The sequence below is a fragment of the Scophthalmus maximus genome, chromosome 4, assembly GCF_022379125.1.
Source record: "Scophthalmus maximus strain ysfricsl-2021 chromosome 4, ASM2237912v1, whole genome shotgun sequence".
Classification (NCBI taxonomy): Eukaryota; Metazoa; Chordata; class Actinopteri; order Pleuronectiformes; family Scophthalmidae; genus Scophthalmus; species Scophthalmus maximus.
Genome location: NC_061518.1, coordinates 10,698,269 through 10,715,753, shown reverse-complemented (window position 1 = coordinate 10,715,753; position 17,485 = coordinate 10,698,269). Strand labels below are relative to the sequence as shown.

The window sequence follows — 17,485 nt, the reverse complement described above, 5'->3', positions numbered from 1 at the left end:
TGACAACCCTGAACAAAGCAATAAAACCCACGAGGGAGTATTTTATTGCCATCATGTGACTGATGGAGATATGATGGTGTGTGAGACACTACTGACATCCTAAAACAAATGCTTTTTTCTATTTATGACCACATGTACATATATACTATAATAATACAAATTATAACAAAGCATGGGGGATCATTAATTCCTGATTATTACCTGAGATTCTATAGCAAACCAGAAAAACATGCAAATGAATCCTCACATTTTTCTAACTAATCAAATCTTAGATTTTTTAAATACACAGAGTCTCACCAACGCTGTCTCAGAGTGTTGAAAAGTCTGAAGCTAATTTGTGATCACACTTGAGCAGCCCCAGAGACTAACTGTCTGCGAACGTGGCTTCAACCTTGGGGCATGTTCAGGTTGTGTTAAAATCCCTGAATCAGAGTTCAAGTTGTGTAAGTGTTTACACAGCCGCTGACCTGGTCAAAGGCTTTTCAGTTCTCAGTTTTCTTGTATCTGCCTGCACAGATGAAAAATCGTTGAACTGTTGATACTCTGTTCAAAACCTAATAGCATCATTCTGACTCGAAAGCTTTGTGCTGCCATGTATGCAGCACGGTCTGAACTCAGATCGCAGCATGTTGGACCTGGGCCCAAACAACTAAAAGTGACATTTTGGGCTTAAGGTGCTTTATGTTAGAGTCGGTAGCTATTTGCATTAATTAATCGCTTTTAAAAAAAGTATTTCTAGCGTGTAAATGGATTGTAACTTAACTAGGAACTAGGATAGTTCGATTCATGGAGGCACCTTGGTTTGGTTTTGTGGATAATGCCACGTGAATGGATTAGTTCAACATCACTGATAAACACAGATTAACTAATTCATCATATTTATAATATATAACTATATAAAAAGTGATAAAATTCTTTATTTAGTTTAATTGATTGTTAATGTTCCAATTATTGCAAAAAATTTGCCTCTCAATCACACATATTGCTCCTGAGCCACAATATTTCTTAACAGTACAGTGTCTGACATCTGGGATCTACTCTCAGATAAAAATGATAATGAAAACCATTCGTTCTTAAAACTATGAATATGAGTAAAAGTGAAGGACTTTTTCAAAATCAGATTTAGAAATGTTTTTTTTGTCACTTTTTTCATGTAAAAATACTTTGTTCTTGCAGTTTTGCTTTGCAGCTGGGTGGTGAACGGTTTGTCGTCTTGCCAATAGTCCCAGGGAGCCATTTGTTATTTGTCAAAACAAAACCTTTAAAATCTGACTGAAATGTCACGCAGTGGAAATGGTAGCCCACACACACCTTACCTGCATGTGTGTTAAGACACAAAGACTCAAAGAAAGCTGATCTCTCCACGAGTCCTTCTGTCCTTTAAAGTACAGATCCGGATTGTGGTACGGCATGAGCTACAAGCCCCTTGCCCAGGTCTATTTCATGCTCTCTTAATGCCATAAATAATCTCATCTCATTCCTGCAGCATCACCACATAATGGGTACCCCTCCCCTCTCACTGCATAGTACTTGTCTCGCTCTCTCTAGTTTTATCAGTATCTGCATCCTCTTCTCTAACATTCAGATCCCCTCTTCCTTTCCTTTCTTTTCCTTTCATTGTGTAATGTTGGCGCAGAGAACGAGATGTGAATCATTCCTGTTCTTTGGGATCAAAGGAAATATACCATCTTTGAGGTGTGAGTTGAAATTGGCCACACGTTGTGCTCTTTAAAATAATTAAATCATCGTACCTTTCTGTCCGTAAAAAGCGTTTCCATTTACTGGAAAAGTCTGTGCCAACACAGACACAGGTGTCAGTCCACAGTCGCTGCTCCTTGTCTGCAAACGGGTCTAAAAGCTAATATCTCGTGAGTGTATATTGTTATGACTGTTATTCTAGTATCGAATGTTCAGTCCTGACAGGCAGGCTTTTCCATTTTTCTGGCCTGGACCCAGCGCTGACAGGCAGGTGACTAATACACCGGCTGGCAGTGCTGCACCAACCCATCTGCCAACTGTGGATGGCCATGCTCTGATTCGTGATCCGTGATAATTGGAGTTTCTCCAAACCATTTAAGCAGGAGCATTAAAGACTTGGTTTTTCTCAGCTGACGTATTTGAAATTGGTCTCTGATCTTGGCGGGTTAGGATTTAACTTAATGAAACAATTAATTTCAGAAAGGATTAGTTGATTAGTTGATTAATTAGTCAACAGGATCAATCTGCAATAAGTACTGTATATATTTTATAACCATTCAATTGTTATGTAAAAATAGTTGAAGTTTCCAGTTTTTAAATGTGCAGATGGACTGTTGTTTCTCTTTCATATGGCATTTTAAATTCACCTTCCAGCATGGCAGAACCTTTACAGATCACAATTATCTTGTTTGTCTTATTTGTACCTGAGTGTATGGAGTCTGCACTGATTCCCTTGTTATCTCATGACCTCAGTCTTTATGCAAGATGCAACGATCTTTCCATATTTTGACATCTTACAAAATGTTTTTTGGGTCAGTCTATATTCTGACACGTTGGTGTTTTTCCTGAAGTATTAGAGAGACAGATATGGGTTATAAATAGAAAACGTGAGAGCGGGTATAGAGAAGAAAGCTTGTGCAACAACTATGGCTCTGACACATTGCAGTCAAGACCATGCAATGTTTGGATGCTTGGAGACGGGATATGTGTAAGCCAGAGTGGAAGAACAGGTTCAATTGTGGAGAGAGAAGATTCGTTGAATATGAAAGTCTGTTGACCCCAAACTTCCCCCGTACTTAACTGCAGATGAAAGATTCTTTGATACTGTATATTGTGCTCGGTGGAATAGAATACGCACAGTGTCCATGTCTTCCTCAAATCCTCCTCTGCCACCTTATCTCAAACTGCTAATAAACACTGCGGTTTTCTATCACGTCTAGTCTGCTGCATTAATGCCACGGCAGATTTACGCTGTATCACTCAGTGCCAGAAGAAAGACAAGACTACCTGCAGTCCTCTGCTGTCTGTGACTGTGATGGATGATGTGTTTAGAGAAAGAAAGACAGTTCGGAGACAGAGTTGGAGGGCAGAAAGTCCTTGTTTGCCCTGTGGGGAAACAACACCGTTAGTCTGCAGTAAATAGTTTCTGTCTCAGGAATCTTCAACTGCAACTTCTGTATTTGTAGCATCATAGTATTTTCAAGGAAAGAAGTTGACAGATTAAAGTCATACAATTTATCTTTATTTATCTCAAACTGATCAAAATATATCAATTACAAGATAGAAAAACTAAATATTTTTCATGACAATCTCCAGTCAATATAAATCTTGTACATGATACATTCAAGTTCTCTCACAAAATTTGAATGTATCATCTTTCAAAATAAACTATATTTATCTTCATTAAATTCTGCAAATAAATTGTCTCATTGAGTATTCCTTTGCATCTTTCTAATAACAATTCAATCTTAATCCGATTAAAGAATTAAGTAATATGAACAACTGTATGGTCTTTTTGTCTCTGCCAGATAATAATTAAGCCTGTGGGGGGAAAATTGGCATGTACCGTATATACTTGGTAGCAAGGTTACGTTTTGCTAAAAAAGATTAAAATTAAGAGAAACTGATGGATGTGCATTCATTTATTGTGGAATAAATGCTGGGCAATTCACATGACTGACTGGCAGTGGAGAAATATTTGGCATGCATGAGGCGCGTCACCCGTCAAGACAGACGTCCCTACTGGTTGAACTTAATTTGACAAATGTGTGTGTGTGTGACTGTTTATTTTAGAAGTGTGTGTGATTTAAGGTGCCATTTCAGCGACACACTGATGGTTGAAGGCTTCCTGGGGATAAATCTGAGTCCAGGGAAAATTTGCTCAACACAACACTGCTGTCTGCCCGTAACACACACACACACACACACACACAAACCTTGTGCCCACAACATAGTTATGAGGGCAGCGGCTTCCCATTTTTTTGAAACTATAAGATGCATATAAACACACACCTCTGCTCTCCACACCTCCAGCTATCGAGCTAACTATGCACACAAATCACTAACAGCATCATCATAACTGCAGACTTTCCATTACGATCACATAACAGTGGGGCCAGCAGGACATCGGTGAGAGTGTTTATGAGGTGCACTCTGTGACAGCCTGTGACCCTGACGGACCATAAATATTACTGCATGAGCGAGGACGAGCGAGAGAGGGAGAGAGAGAGGGAGCGCGAGAGAGAAATAGATGGCACACTGACTGATTGCAACAGGGAAACAGAATTCTCTACGCTGGTGAAATAAAGATTTACAACCAAACTCTGGAACAACAAAAAATCAAAACTACACTGTGTGTGTGTGCGTGTGTGTGTGTGTGTGTGTGTGTGTGTGTGTGTGTGTGTGTGGCAATAGGCTGTGCATCAGAACAGTTATGCTCGGTCTGTCCACCCCAATTTAGCTCTGTTGGATGAGCATTTTTCATACAGAACTAAATGTAACAAAGTAATTCTGTAATTAGGAGTGAAATTCGCCCATCAGCAGCCTCTGTTCCTGGCTCTGTGGCAATCAGGGATTGGTTTGTCTGTATGTGTGTGTGTTTTCCCAGTCTGCTCCAGCTATAAGGGGTCCAACTTATTGCTGTTTTTTTTGCCCCAGACAGACAAAGATGGAGTCCTCCTTAATCCTAAATCATTTAAATGTCCTCTCCACCCCCCCCCCCCCTTTATCTGGGCTATTTCCATGCAGGTTTTAGTATTCAGTGTTTTTTGATCATAATGATCCCTGATTATTTATAGTGATGTTGCTGATAGTATGCTGCTAATATGAATAAAACACATAAGACGATCATTGTTACAGTGCTGCATTATTCATTACGTCAGCCTTGCACATTAAAACAGGCAAACAACCAAGCTATTGATGCATTTTAATTTCTTAATGTCATCATGTGTTTACCTGCAAACATTTTCTAAGTGTCAGGCGGATGAGCTTTGCTTCGCAGAGTTTCAGCGGGGCCTGGATGATTACCAGACACAAAGAGAGAGTTGGTTTCTTGTGGAACAGCAGTGACAAAACCCATGAATCTGTCCCCGCAGTCCCTTCTGCTGCCTGCAGCTATGGCCACTCCAGACTTTATTTGTCCATGTACGATTTTTTTGTTAGCTTTTGTGCATTTCATAAAGAGCGTTGCACTTAAAATGTAGTCCTCATTTACTTAATTATAGCCTGGCATTGTCGGAGTAATTCGTATTTGCGAATGGGTCTGAAGCCACAGTTGATTTTTCAATATCAAGGATTTTTAATAAATTGCCATTTGTGTCCCTTGAAGGTCTAACAGTCTGAAATGTGGGAGTTTTTTTTTTCCATCTGTGTTTTGTTTTGTTCTGTTCAGTCCCTAAATAAAAACTCTCCCACATTTCCAAATGCCACATTGACAACATACATTCACGATAAAATCGTAGCTACAGTTATTCAGACCACAAACACACACACACAAAACGGTCTTCTTTCGGCTTTTATTAAGCAGCACAATAGAACATCCCCCCTCTCTCTCTCTCTCTCTCTCTCTCTCTCTCTCTCTCTCTCTCTCTCTCTCTCCCTCCCTCTCTCTCTCTCTCTCTCTCTCTCTCCCTCTCTCTCTCTCTCCCTCTCTCTCTCTCCCTCCCTCTCTCTCTCTCTCTCTCTCTCTCTCTCTCTCTCTCTCTCTCTCTCTCTCTCTCTCTCTCTCTCTCTTTCTCCCTCCCTCTCTCTCTCTCTCTCTCTCTCCCTCCCTCTCTCTCTCTCTCTCTCTCTCTCTCTCCCTCCCTCCTGTCACATTGCTGACAATCTCTTGCTATAGCAAACGGTTCGAGCTGTGTGTGACATTGCCGTGAGTGTGTTTTGAGCAAATGGAGGCATTAGAGGCAAGGTCCACCAGTTTATATTCCACAGTTGACTGAACAACTAGTGCTCTGTGGTCACTTGTCAGGGACTCGAGATGTAATTGTGGTCTGCACACAATCCTGTCAGCCATACTTCACAGCTGAGTGAGTTGATACTGCGACATGACTACAGCCACTACTCTACAGCTCTGGCAGACGTGGTTTATACTGTGTAGCTGCTGAAGACTCCCCCTGTACTTTGTTACTGGCTATACGAAACAACCGTAAACACACTTTTGACCTCTGAGGTCTGAAGCAAGCACACAAATGAAGTGAGGGCCGGCACTCGACCATCTTAATAGCAATAACTTGTAATGGTCATCAGCATCGTAATTTTTCTACTAATACTGACATCAGAAATGCCAGGGCGAAAAAGTCAAACATAAACACAGAAGATATAATAAAATGCTGCTTTACTTTGTTTGATCGTGAAGGATATGATACTTTTTATTCATTATGGAAACACGTCTTTGTCTGAAAATAAGCCTGTTATACGGTATTTACTCATATATTTCACTTATATTTAGTGAATTAAACTATGAAATAATGCTATACTCAATGTACAGTAAGTGATAGGGGACAAAATTCAGACCTCATTCGGTATAAGAACAGTCGAGTCAATTTACAGCTGAAAGAGGGAAGATAAAACAATCAGCCACCATGACAACAATACAACAATGGCAGTGTGTCTCTGCTTCCTCCCACTGTACAAAAATGAAGCCAAGATATCTCTCTATCTAGTAGCGCTGCCATCTTGCGCCTGTGATGACATTTGGCGCCAGAGTCTGCACAGCAGTGATGGTTGGAAGCACACAGAGGAGACACAGTGGTTAGGGAACAAGAGAGCAGGCAAGTGCTTTTGGAAAAGCAAGATCACTAAAGTGATCAGGCAAAGTTGGCTGCAGAGTTAATCACAGGGCTTATGATCTGGCGGAGTAGTGGAGATTGAGCACCGTTGATGAATGAGTTGCAGGTGAGTGATGGAACCGGAAGCTACGGCCAGGCAGCAGCACACACACCGTCGGGGTGAAGAGCAGCGTGAGGACATGGCAAAAGCGCACACGGGTAGAAAACCTAGGGAGAAAGCACTGTCGGATGTTCGGAATCCTGACCTCATTGAAACATTTAGCTGAACCTGATGTGACGCTTCAGCAGTCAGAGTTAATCAAATCAAGTTGGTATCTTTCAAAGTAACAGACTTTTCTCTATCTCTGTGTTTCTCTGCTGAGCTGCAGTGGGAGGATAGTGATTAAAACAGGGAATTCTGTGCTAAAAAAAAGGCTGTGGATTTAGAAGATATCCACTCAATTTGATTAACTCACTTGACTGCTGAAGCTTCTTATCACATTTTAGATCCAGTCCCAAATCACTAACACTGGGAACGCATTCAGAAGGAAGCAGTGAACAGGTGAAAAGATTAAAGCTTCCAACACGTGCACCTGACCACTGTTTTTATAATACATCTGCAAAAATCGTGAATCTTTCATTTCACTGCTTCTGTGAAATGCTTCACAACCACTTGCTAGTTGGCTCCCAGCTGAGTAGGAACTAGTTGAGCCAACACTGTCCCTCCACCACCAGAACACTCTCGTCGTATTCATACGTTTTTGGTATTGTTGATTTTTAACTGATTCAATGTTCAATTCAATGTTCATGATAAGATATAGTTTTGAATATTGTTGTGTAATTTTGGCAACAACATTTTTATAAAGTTGAAAAGGAGGTGAAGATGGGGATGTGAAAAGCGGAGACTGAGAGAATCTGTGTTTGCAGTGTAGATTTAAGTGTGTGCTCTTGTTTTTGCTCATAAATGTGTGTGCATGATTCATGCCTCCATGTCTGCATAACTTCTTGTGAATGTATGGATGGCGGAGTCAGTTTTTGGGTGCATGAGCTAGATTTTTACTCCAGTTCCAGACTCCAGAGGAGCATTTAGTTTTGAGCAGACACATGTATAAAGGGACATTTCACACAAACCACTGCTGCACCGTGAAGGCACCACACTATGAATAGCAACATTGACTTTCTCTCCCTCTTTATCGCTGACAAGAGAAAATGAAAGCTGAAAGCTCAGTGTAAATGAATATTGCAGCTGAAGTTTGTTTTTTATCTGTCACAAATTTATTGTTCATGATGAATAAAGTAAAGCTCCTGTGAGACTGGTGAGAGTAGAACAGCAAAGCTACAAACAATCCTGAAGAAACTGATTATTTTACTATAAGTCAAGGTTTGCATTGATATCGGAGCAACTCATAAACGTCAAATGGAATGAGATGCAATATTTCATTATATAACCTATGATGTAAGTATCATATACATCTTGTTTACTGGTATCCTATAATGTCAAATCAGATATCATGCACTGTTTTAAAACTTCCTGACCGAAGGTTTTGCATGTCATGACACGTGGTTATTACTTATTAAACAGGCAAACTGTCTCCGTATGAACACTGAATGCCACTATGTGAAAAATGCTTGTGATTTGCTGTGAGTGTCTGGAACAGCAGAACCATTATATGCCCTTCATGAGTTTATAAAATAATTATGTTCAGGCTTGTTAAACTCTCAATTTCTTTTTCATTATCAATAAAATTCATGGTTATGTAGCTTATAAATTTATGAAAATGCCGAACATATTCATAGAAGGAATCTCTTTTTTTCTTGATAGAGAAGCAGAAAAATGTTTGCTTCTTTTATATTCCATCTGTCAAAGTTATTGTGCTGCCAGCTGGGGGCAAGCACACATTTTCTCCCTTTTCAAATTATTCATTTTATAATTTCTTTTTGGCAACAGTCAACCCGATGCTATTCAACTGTTCTTACTCTGGAGCATCAGTACAACTCTTTCAATTCAAACTGTACCACGGGAAGGAAGTGAAGACTCCAGTTCACGGCACATGCTGATTCTTTTACTGCTGTGTGCCGTCGTGTGTAGTCAGGAAGCGGTGAGCTGTGCTGTCATTAAACTGAATATGAAGACGCACAAATGCACGGCACATGCAGACAAAGTGAACTGAGCTGCATAACACAAACACTTAGGCACATGCCATGATGCACACATACTTTCACATATTTTAACAAATATTCCTGCATGCTGATTCCCGATCAGCCTCTGTGTTTGCATTTGTGTGTGCATCATGTCTCCCCCCTCCTTAGAGGCCTGTTATTCTGTGACTTGACCCAGATGGAGAGGCTTTAGTGGGAGAGACATCCACTGCCAACTGAGATGGGCCCCGCAGGATCACCTGTCAGGAGCTGCTAAAGGAAAACTGAGAGACAAGAAGCGTGCGTGTGTGTGTGTGTGTGTGTGTGTGTGTGTGTGTGTGTGTGTGTCAGACTGACAGCGAGAGATCAAAACAAAAGTGCATACGTGTGCGAATGTGTGAGCTGAGGAGCACGGGGTGGAGGGTGGTGTTTGGGATTGAACAAAAGAAAACTGAAATGAGCAGAAAACATTGCACGACTTCAAACATAGACAAAACACTCAAAAATAGCTTTGGGGTGGGATTACTCCCATTCACACATTCTCTGTGGCCATTTATGATTGTATGGTTAGATTTTATTTTCTCCTATTTCAAGCGTTATCTCAGAGCTGGCAGGGGAGCAGAAGGAAGAGAAGCCCCTGAAATGAGAGCTGGCCTGGTCTGCAATATCTCAAAATATCCACTCATTGGCCTCCCAGCACACCTGTAGATAGGAAACGCTTCTTTTAGTCAAGCAACACAGTTCAGCCTCTCAGCGATGGTTGGTGGATTGGATCCGAGCACTTTTACTTAGACCCCGCTTGATTAAACTTTGTGTTTACTTGAAATGATCAAATCTTTGTCTAATGATGTTGCACATTTTGGACGGACTGAAAGATAATTTCTGAGGTGGCTTGTTGCACAGTATTTATTATTTAAACCTGCAATAGAAAACAGCTGGAAGCCGACGTATTTTAGTGAATTTAACAAACACCACGTGGGATGAGTTAAGAGTAGTAAAGACCTCACGCTCCTCTCCTTCCTTCCTTCTTTCCTTCCATAAAGCTTTTTATTTCACTCAAGTTTCACCAGCAGGCCCACCCAGAGCTGTGTGATTGGTATTCAGTCACTTCCATCTATCTATTTTACATGGTGGAGGGAAAATAAACAGTAACGTACGAGAGGAAGATTTATACCAAGAGAGACTGCGAGTGTAGGCACAAGGACAAAGACAGAGACAGAAGCTTTAGGTTTGTTTTTGATACATTTTCTCAAATCCTCAGCCAAGAAAAAATATATTTTCCTGTTGCTAGGCAACACCCTTTTGCATCTTTTCAGCATCCTTTATTAAACCGTGAAGTTAATTTTGGCTCAGTGTGGAAGTTTGCGTTCAATTTGATCTAATGCCAACTCTGACTCTTCTGTGTTTCAAAGGTAATATCTTGTCTACAGATTGGAAGAGACCATTTTGTTGTTTGTTTCTTTGTTGCGGTGAGGCAACAGACATTGTTCAGTGTCTGTTTTCAGACATGTACTGAAGTCTGGACATTTTTACGGAACTTTTCCAGAGAGTCTGTATGTGAGAACGCAAATGTCTGGAAACGTTTGTGAGAATACAGCAAGAAATATCCAGAAGATTCACAGCGCCACGCGTCTGACGCAAACAATATCCTACTGCATTCTTCATATGTGCATAACGGCAAACTCTGGAAAAGATTGCCCAGACATTAAAACAGCTTTATCCATTGAAAGTAATTGAAAATACTAATTAAGTTGTAAATCACAGTCATGAAGCTTCCTAATGAACTCTTTAAAACAGGCCACATAAATACAATGATCAGCCCCAACATTAAAATCAGTTATCTTTAGTGGAACGTTTTTTTGTAATTTTATACATACACAGCACGATTTTCATACATATTTTTGATTAAAGACTACATCTCTGTATTGTGTTTCCTAGAAAGAAGACTTTAATTAGTGGGTGTGGGTTTAATTACAAAGGGAACAGTGTGGTTCAGCTTGAAACAAACCTGTAAACCATCCCTGTGAATTTTCTCCAGACACTCATGAAAACCCCAGTGACAGATATGCAGGTTTGTAAATAATAATTGTAAATGGCAAAAAAAAAGTCTCCTGCCTTTTTTGTTGTGGTTCGTTATTTGGACTGCAAGTACAAAAGGCTATTAATGTCCAATCATTGCACCAAATTTTAAATTGAAGGTGTGACAGACTAATTTTTTAAAACCTTTTTCAACCAACATAGTTCTAAAAAATGTATATGTATCTCATCACTGCCTAATCTTCCCCATAAATCTACAGAGCAACGATGCTTAAACTATATGGTGTGTTCATTGTGCATCAAACTCTGCAGCAAACCTCATTTTCATTCAACTCACACAGTGGCATTGAAAGAGCTGAATTGTAAATCAACAGAATGACACAGATATGAGAAGTGCTTGGCTCCACACGGCGAGAAACAGAACAAATGATCCACTCTTCTGTTTCCCACATAGACTAAAAGATGTGTCCCCCGAGGCACTTTGGGAAGCTTTTTCCGTCCTGCCGTCTCCATCTTTCTCTCAATTCATCTCCTTTGTTTACTTCATTGTTTTTCTCAGCATATAAAACCACTCACACACACACACACACACACACACACCTACAATAACCCTCTTCTACATTCTCTTAATACGTGGACGGTGACATACGTTCAAAGTGACATCGGCCAAAGGGATGAGCGGAGTGCGAGAGAAAGTCTGGGCAGAGTGTGAAAAGAGCACAGTTGGCTGGGCGAACAGGAACCTTTCGGCTCGAGATAATGCCTGATGAATGATGTCCTCCCCTAAGGCCCTGAGAAACAGGAAGTGTGGCTCCACATTAATTAGAATATGAATTAGATAGACCCCCTTATCTGATGGCTCACAGGAGCGAGAGCAGCATGATCCAGGCGGCAGCAGCAGCAGCAGCAGCAGCAGCAGCAGCAGCAGCAGCAGAGGTGTTTCAGTGGATGGTTATAGAGCTCAGGTCCCGCTGCTCTGCTACAGTCTAAAATAGAAATATGAAAGTAGAGTATTTGGATTGTAATTTTCTTCAGCTTAGTTTTTCCTTTTTAAATATAGACTCATAATACTTATGGCGAAACATGCAAAAGCAAACAGGAGAAAAAAAAACATTGGCTAAGACTTACAATATATGTTTCTGTACCGCAGTGCTGTATACGACAAATTTGAGGAAGTTGAATTGAAGTTCCATTGGAAATTGTTCAAAACGTTTTTTGCAAATTACAAAGTTTGAAATATTGAAAGATGTGGAGCAGCTAAATAAAGCAGTATACCGTACCACTCAGCCACTGCACTAAAAGCGATGTGTGGTGTAAATGTTGTGGCAGATCGCCGTGTTTTTTCACTTAGTCACTTAAGTCTTGAACCACGTTACTGCCTCAGAATGAACCACTTCTTACACACCAGTCTGTCACAACATTAAAAACCAGTGACAGATTTTTAAAAGATTATCAAAATCAGTAGACGCCATCCTCTGGGGACAATGAACGTCTGTAGAGGATTTCATAGCAATCCATGCAATTGCTATTGGTATATTTCGGTCTGAACCAAAGCGATGGACCGACAGTACCATGGACAGAGTCATGTTGCCATGTGGCTAATAAACAGGATAAAAAGAGGGTTAGGGTATATAAGATATAAAGAGACAGAAAACACTCAGTTTAAGTCAGGAGATAGTTTTAGACAGATTATAAAAAATGTGCGGTGGTGTTGTTGGATTGCTGCTGCCACGTTCCGGCACAATCCACATAACGTTTGCCATATTTTCTCAATTGTAATCAGAGGAACCACAGTTTGTTTCCTTTTAAACAAGAGATCTGACGGATCTGTTTGTTTACAGTCACATATCCCAGCCTGTGGAGCAGACGACTTCACAGAGTCCTCACTCGGGGAGACGTCATCCTCGATTTTTAATGAAGCACTACGAGCAAAGTGTGTGTTTGACAAAATTCCCATTGTACTTCTGTGTGGTGCCAGCGTCGACCAGGACCATGTTCATTACAGACCTGTCTCATCACAGCAGCCCCCCAACAAGAGCCCGGGGGGGGGGGGGGGGCAAAGAAGGCAGCGCCTCCTTGTTTGAGCTCATTAGAGGTCAGTGGTTGATTAAAATGTTGAGAAGTGGAGGTTAATCAGCCACTGACCCTCCGGGTGATACTGTCTTTCATGGTCTCTTTTAATCAATAAGTGTGAGCACTGGCATGGAGATGAATTCCTCTACCTCCTTACAAGGAGCACTCCCACTTCCCTTGCATGCCCTAGTACTGTCTGTCCAACTGTCTTATTATCTCTGCTCCCCTCGTGGGGATGTTTGGACTTTTATTCAAAAGTCAAAAGGTTAAATTCTAAATGGACTGAAACGTTAAGTTGTAGTTCAGCGTGACTGGTGTCCAGGAATCCGAGTCTACTCTGCCAGTGGAAGGTGTTGGACTCCAACTTCCGCATGATGTCTCCAAGCGCAGGAACTAATCCATCACATCCTGTGGAGATGCAGTCTGACATGCTGTCAATTTGACTGCACATCAAAGCCCTAGAAAGTCAAGAGGAGATGTGGGCTGATTTTTCCCGCTCTCCTCTCTGATTATACACCTAAAGTGGAACCAAACTACCTCCCTGGAATATTAGATGTACTGTAGTCAGCAGGAAAATCAGAAACAACCTTTAGGCTAGTTGTGACGCTGTGATGTCTGTAGTAACGTCTTGCGTACTGAGTTGTGCGTCTTCTGCTGACAGTGTGCTGACGGACCCCTATCTTACTTTCATTATCTCACTGTGAAAATATTACACGCAGCTTTATCTACCACTTCATATCCCCCCCGTGTCCTGAACAGAAGCTTGTGAATTTTTTTTTTATCCGATCCCTCTGCTATGCCATAAAAAAACAACAACTTTATTCTGTACCGGGAATATCTTCATTCTTGTGTCATGTTTAACTCAATTTTAGACAAAATTTGCTTTTCTGCATTTCTGCTCACGGGTAATCCTTCGATTCTGATCTCCTTTCTAATGGTTTCTGCAGGTGTGGGTGTGTGTGTGTGTGTGTGTGTGCGTGTGTGCGTACATCTCTGAACACATATGCACACGCATATAAAGGGATGTGTGAGTCTGTGATGAGGTTACTCCCCCGGCAGGATTAGGAGTCTGTGGAAGTCGTTACATCTGGTTTACTGTGACGTCCCCTGGGTTCTGCTGCTGAGAGTTCGTATCAACACCTCTACTGTTTATTTGGACCAGCACTGAACTCAGGGTCACTCAGCTCCTATCACAACTAATCCTGGTGATGAGGTCCGAACACACACACACACACACACACACATAAATATATGCCAGCCCTCGGTCGGAGGAGGGAGCCGAGAGGTAGAAGTTGACCTCAGTTAACAGTGGGCACCAATGGGAACCAGCTGTTGCAGCCGTGGATTTGCTTTTTCTTTTGTGTTTATAAAGTCAGTAGGAGGGCAGCCGTTGTGTTCTTTACTGATTGTGGCTTAACCTCCGGGTTGTGTGTATTTCAGTATATTTTTACTTTACGTTCAGCAGCAGAACAGTTTACAAGGTCTGTAAGCTTCTAATGCCAATAAATCGTTTAGTTTCCTCCTGATAAACATTCACCAATAATCTCCTTCTGTCCTTAAAGTGTCTTTTGTTCGCAGATGTTTATACTGGGCTCAGTACGAGCCTGAGCATTGATGTACAGTATCAGAGGGAAACTGACACGGAGGGTCTGTGATCTGCTGAGCAGCAGCAGAAACAAAACAGCATTACTTCCATCTCTGGTGGCTCATGGATAATTGAAAATAAATAGTGTTGTGTCGCAGTACTGCTGCAGATTAAATACTAATTTGTGCCGCAGCCAGAGGATTCAAACATTTCAAATTCTCCTTCAACACAATCCCCATTTGGTAAAAACCCAGGAAATGGGTGGGCCATGGGTCAAGACGTCTTTTCAAAGCTGTTTATGTAAATGTGACACAGTAGCTTTGTTCCTTAAGATTTTCTTGCCTGTGTCATTTTTCCTTGCGTGTGTTTGTAATACTTTGTTAAAGTGGAAAAATGATCAGGTTTATAATTGAGTTTGTGCTGAAAAATGGAGACTATGCATGCACAAGAATGGAGAGTTTAAGAGATACTGAAGGTCAACAAATTTTAACACAATGAACCTCGACTACAGAGAGAGGGGAAAATAAAATCCCAAAGATTTCCTACGCCCGTCACCCTGTTGTGAGGTTTGTGTGAGAGAGATGTTCTCTAAATTGCATAACATGTTATGGTGTTTTTCACGTTGGCATTTCATCATCTGCCTTAATGAGGCAAAAGCAGATAATCTTTGGTGCTTACACTCACCGAGGTTATTTAAGGTTAAGTGTGAGTGTAGTTCATTTCTGACACTGATGCTGACACATCACATTATTCTCCTAACAACATAATGTGTCCTAACACATTGGCTGGTTTTTTTTTGCAGTTGTGTGCAACTGCAAAAGGAATTATAAAAGCAGATATTGGTGCACATGCACTTTGCACAGAATTACTCTACATGTGATGCCTCTTGCTGAGGGGTGATAACCTGAGAAACAACATGGAATGTGTTTTATCTTGTCTTATTCGTACATTTCTGCCTAAAGTGCTGCTGAAATTGTCACTTGATGATACACGACCCGCAAGTTCCTCCTTTTTCATAATTCTATCAGATATGTTTGTGTTCCTTATCTGTTGGTTTATAGTGAGAGCCTATTACTGTTGGCTGCTGCATCCGTCCAGTTTCCTCACACAGATGCTCATCTTATCTCCGAATCGTGTTTCTTCAAATTAGCAGAGGTGATGAATGAGCTTGTTCTGCTGCTGCTGCTGCTGCTGCTGCTGTTGTGTGGTGGTGACGGTGCTGGTGGTGGCAGCACAGACAGATGGGGACAGGTTTAGAATAAAAAGACGAGGTGAGTTTTAATGACTGGGTTGCCAGCATCTATCTTTTGTCTAGACATTATTGTTCACGTGAGCTGTTTTTACGGATCATTTTTTGAAATCCAGTGACACCACACCGTCAGTCTGATTGGAAGATCAATACCACTTCAATTTTTCCTTTGTTATTCTCAATTAGACAGTTTAGCTTCGCACAAAGACTGAAAACATAGGGGATCTATAGCCTAGCTCTGTCCAATACTGACAAACATAACAGGTTGCCCACTCCACAAAACATTACTCCGAGGTGCTACTAGGGGTCAAAACTCTACTTTAAAAATGATTCTCCCTGCAGTCCACCTAGCTCCACACGACCAGTGACACACAAGAATAAAACTCACCAGTCTGATCTAATTTTGCATCCCTCTTCAGCTCAGTTTCAACGAATGCTGCGGCAGGATGAAAAATAGGAGGAGGCGAAGCTAAAGGCAAATGATTCTCACCTCACTGACAGTTATGGAGAATAACAGTGATGCACCTGAACCCTGAGTCCTATATTGTATTAATCTATGAGTGTGTGTCAGGGAGATGAATGGGGATGGTGTTGTGGTGTATTGTCCTCCGCAGTGAGTGCTAAACGATGTGATGATGACACGCAGCGTAAATCTGCCTCGGCTGCAACAGTGGCCGGGTGGTGTGTGTGTGTGTGTGTGTGTGTGTGTGTGTGTGTGTGTGTGTGTGTGTGTGTGTGTGTGTATTCCTTTTTTGTATGCAGAGGAAAGCGAAGCAGTAATTAATGAGTCGCAGCTAAATGGTGGTATGTGATCCTACATAGCAATGTGAAGGCAGTGGTGTGGGGCGAGGCCTGACAATCAGCTCAGCATAGAGAAATCAGGGGGGGGGGGGCACACGGGTGACACTTAAGGCCTGGAGAGGACAAATCAAAGGATTTATGGTTCGAACTTTTCACCACTGTAATATAAAATCACAATTCGCTCTGTGTAGTGTTTCAGAACCAGTAAGTTTGGTGCCACAGGCTTTGTTGTTTCATGGTTGTGGGCTTCTTACTGTAGCTGTGGATTGGGATAAAGGGAAAGTGTAAGATATGACAGATTCGAAAAGACCAAAGCACCCAACAAGAAATTGAATGTCCTTTTATAGCGGCATGATATTTTGGCCGCGATCTCCAGCAGTGGAGCTTTCTTAACGAGAGGCCGCTTCCTCCCCAGTCGCAGATGCGTTTGATGCCCGTTATTGTCTGAGACGCGGCGTTGTTTCCGTCTGGCTCAGCTGGAAACAAGGCAAACCTGAAGAGGTTCCATTAAAAAAAACTTATTGACTGTGTCGGGGAAGAAGCTTTTAGTGTCAGTGGTCTGTGTGTTAACAATTTACGATATCCCCATTGTGATAGTTACTGTCATGGTGGCATCATTCAAGTTAAATGCTCCTGCATTGCCAAGTCATGTCATACATGTGCTTTTTTTTTTCTTCACAATCCCCTCATCACTTATAATGCATAGCAACGCCTTTCATTCATTTAAATTGGTCCATCTCTGCTTGTTTTTCTCACAATACCAGGAAGATCCCATCAGTCGGAGTGAGGAACACGTCAGTTAACTACAGCAGCATCTAACTGATAAAATGAAATTCATTTTCTGTCGTTGTGACGATG

General features: G+C 41.4%; 1 protein-coding gene across 2 annotated transcripts in view; it reads left to right on the top strand.

Annotated features, from left to right (window-relative positions):
* The window catches only part of fam189a1 (family with sequence similarity 189 member A1), a 69,128-nt gene that overhangs the window by 32,091 nt on the left and 19,552 nt on the right, over positions 1-17,485 (top strand). The gene's annotated exons all lie outside the window — the stretch shown is intronic.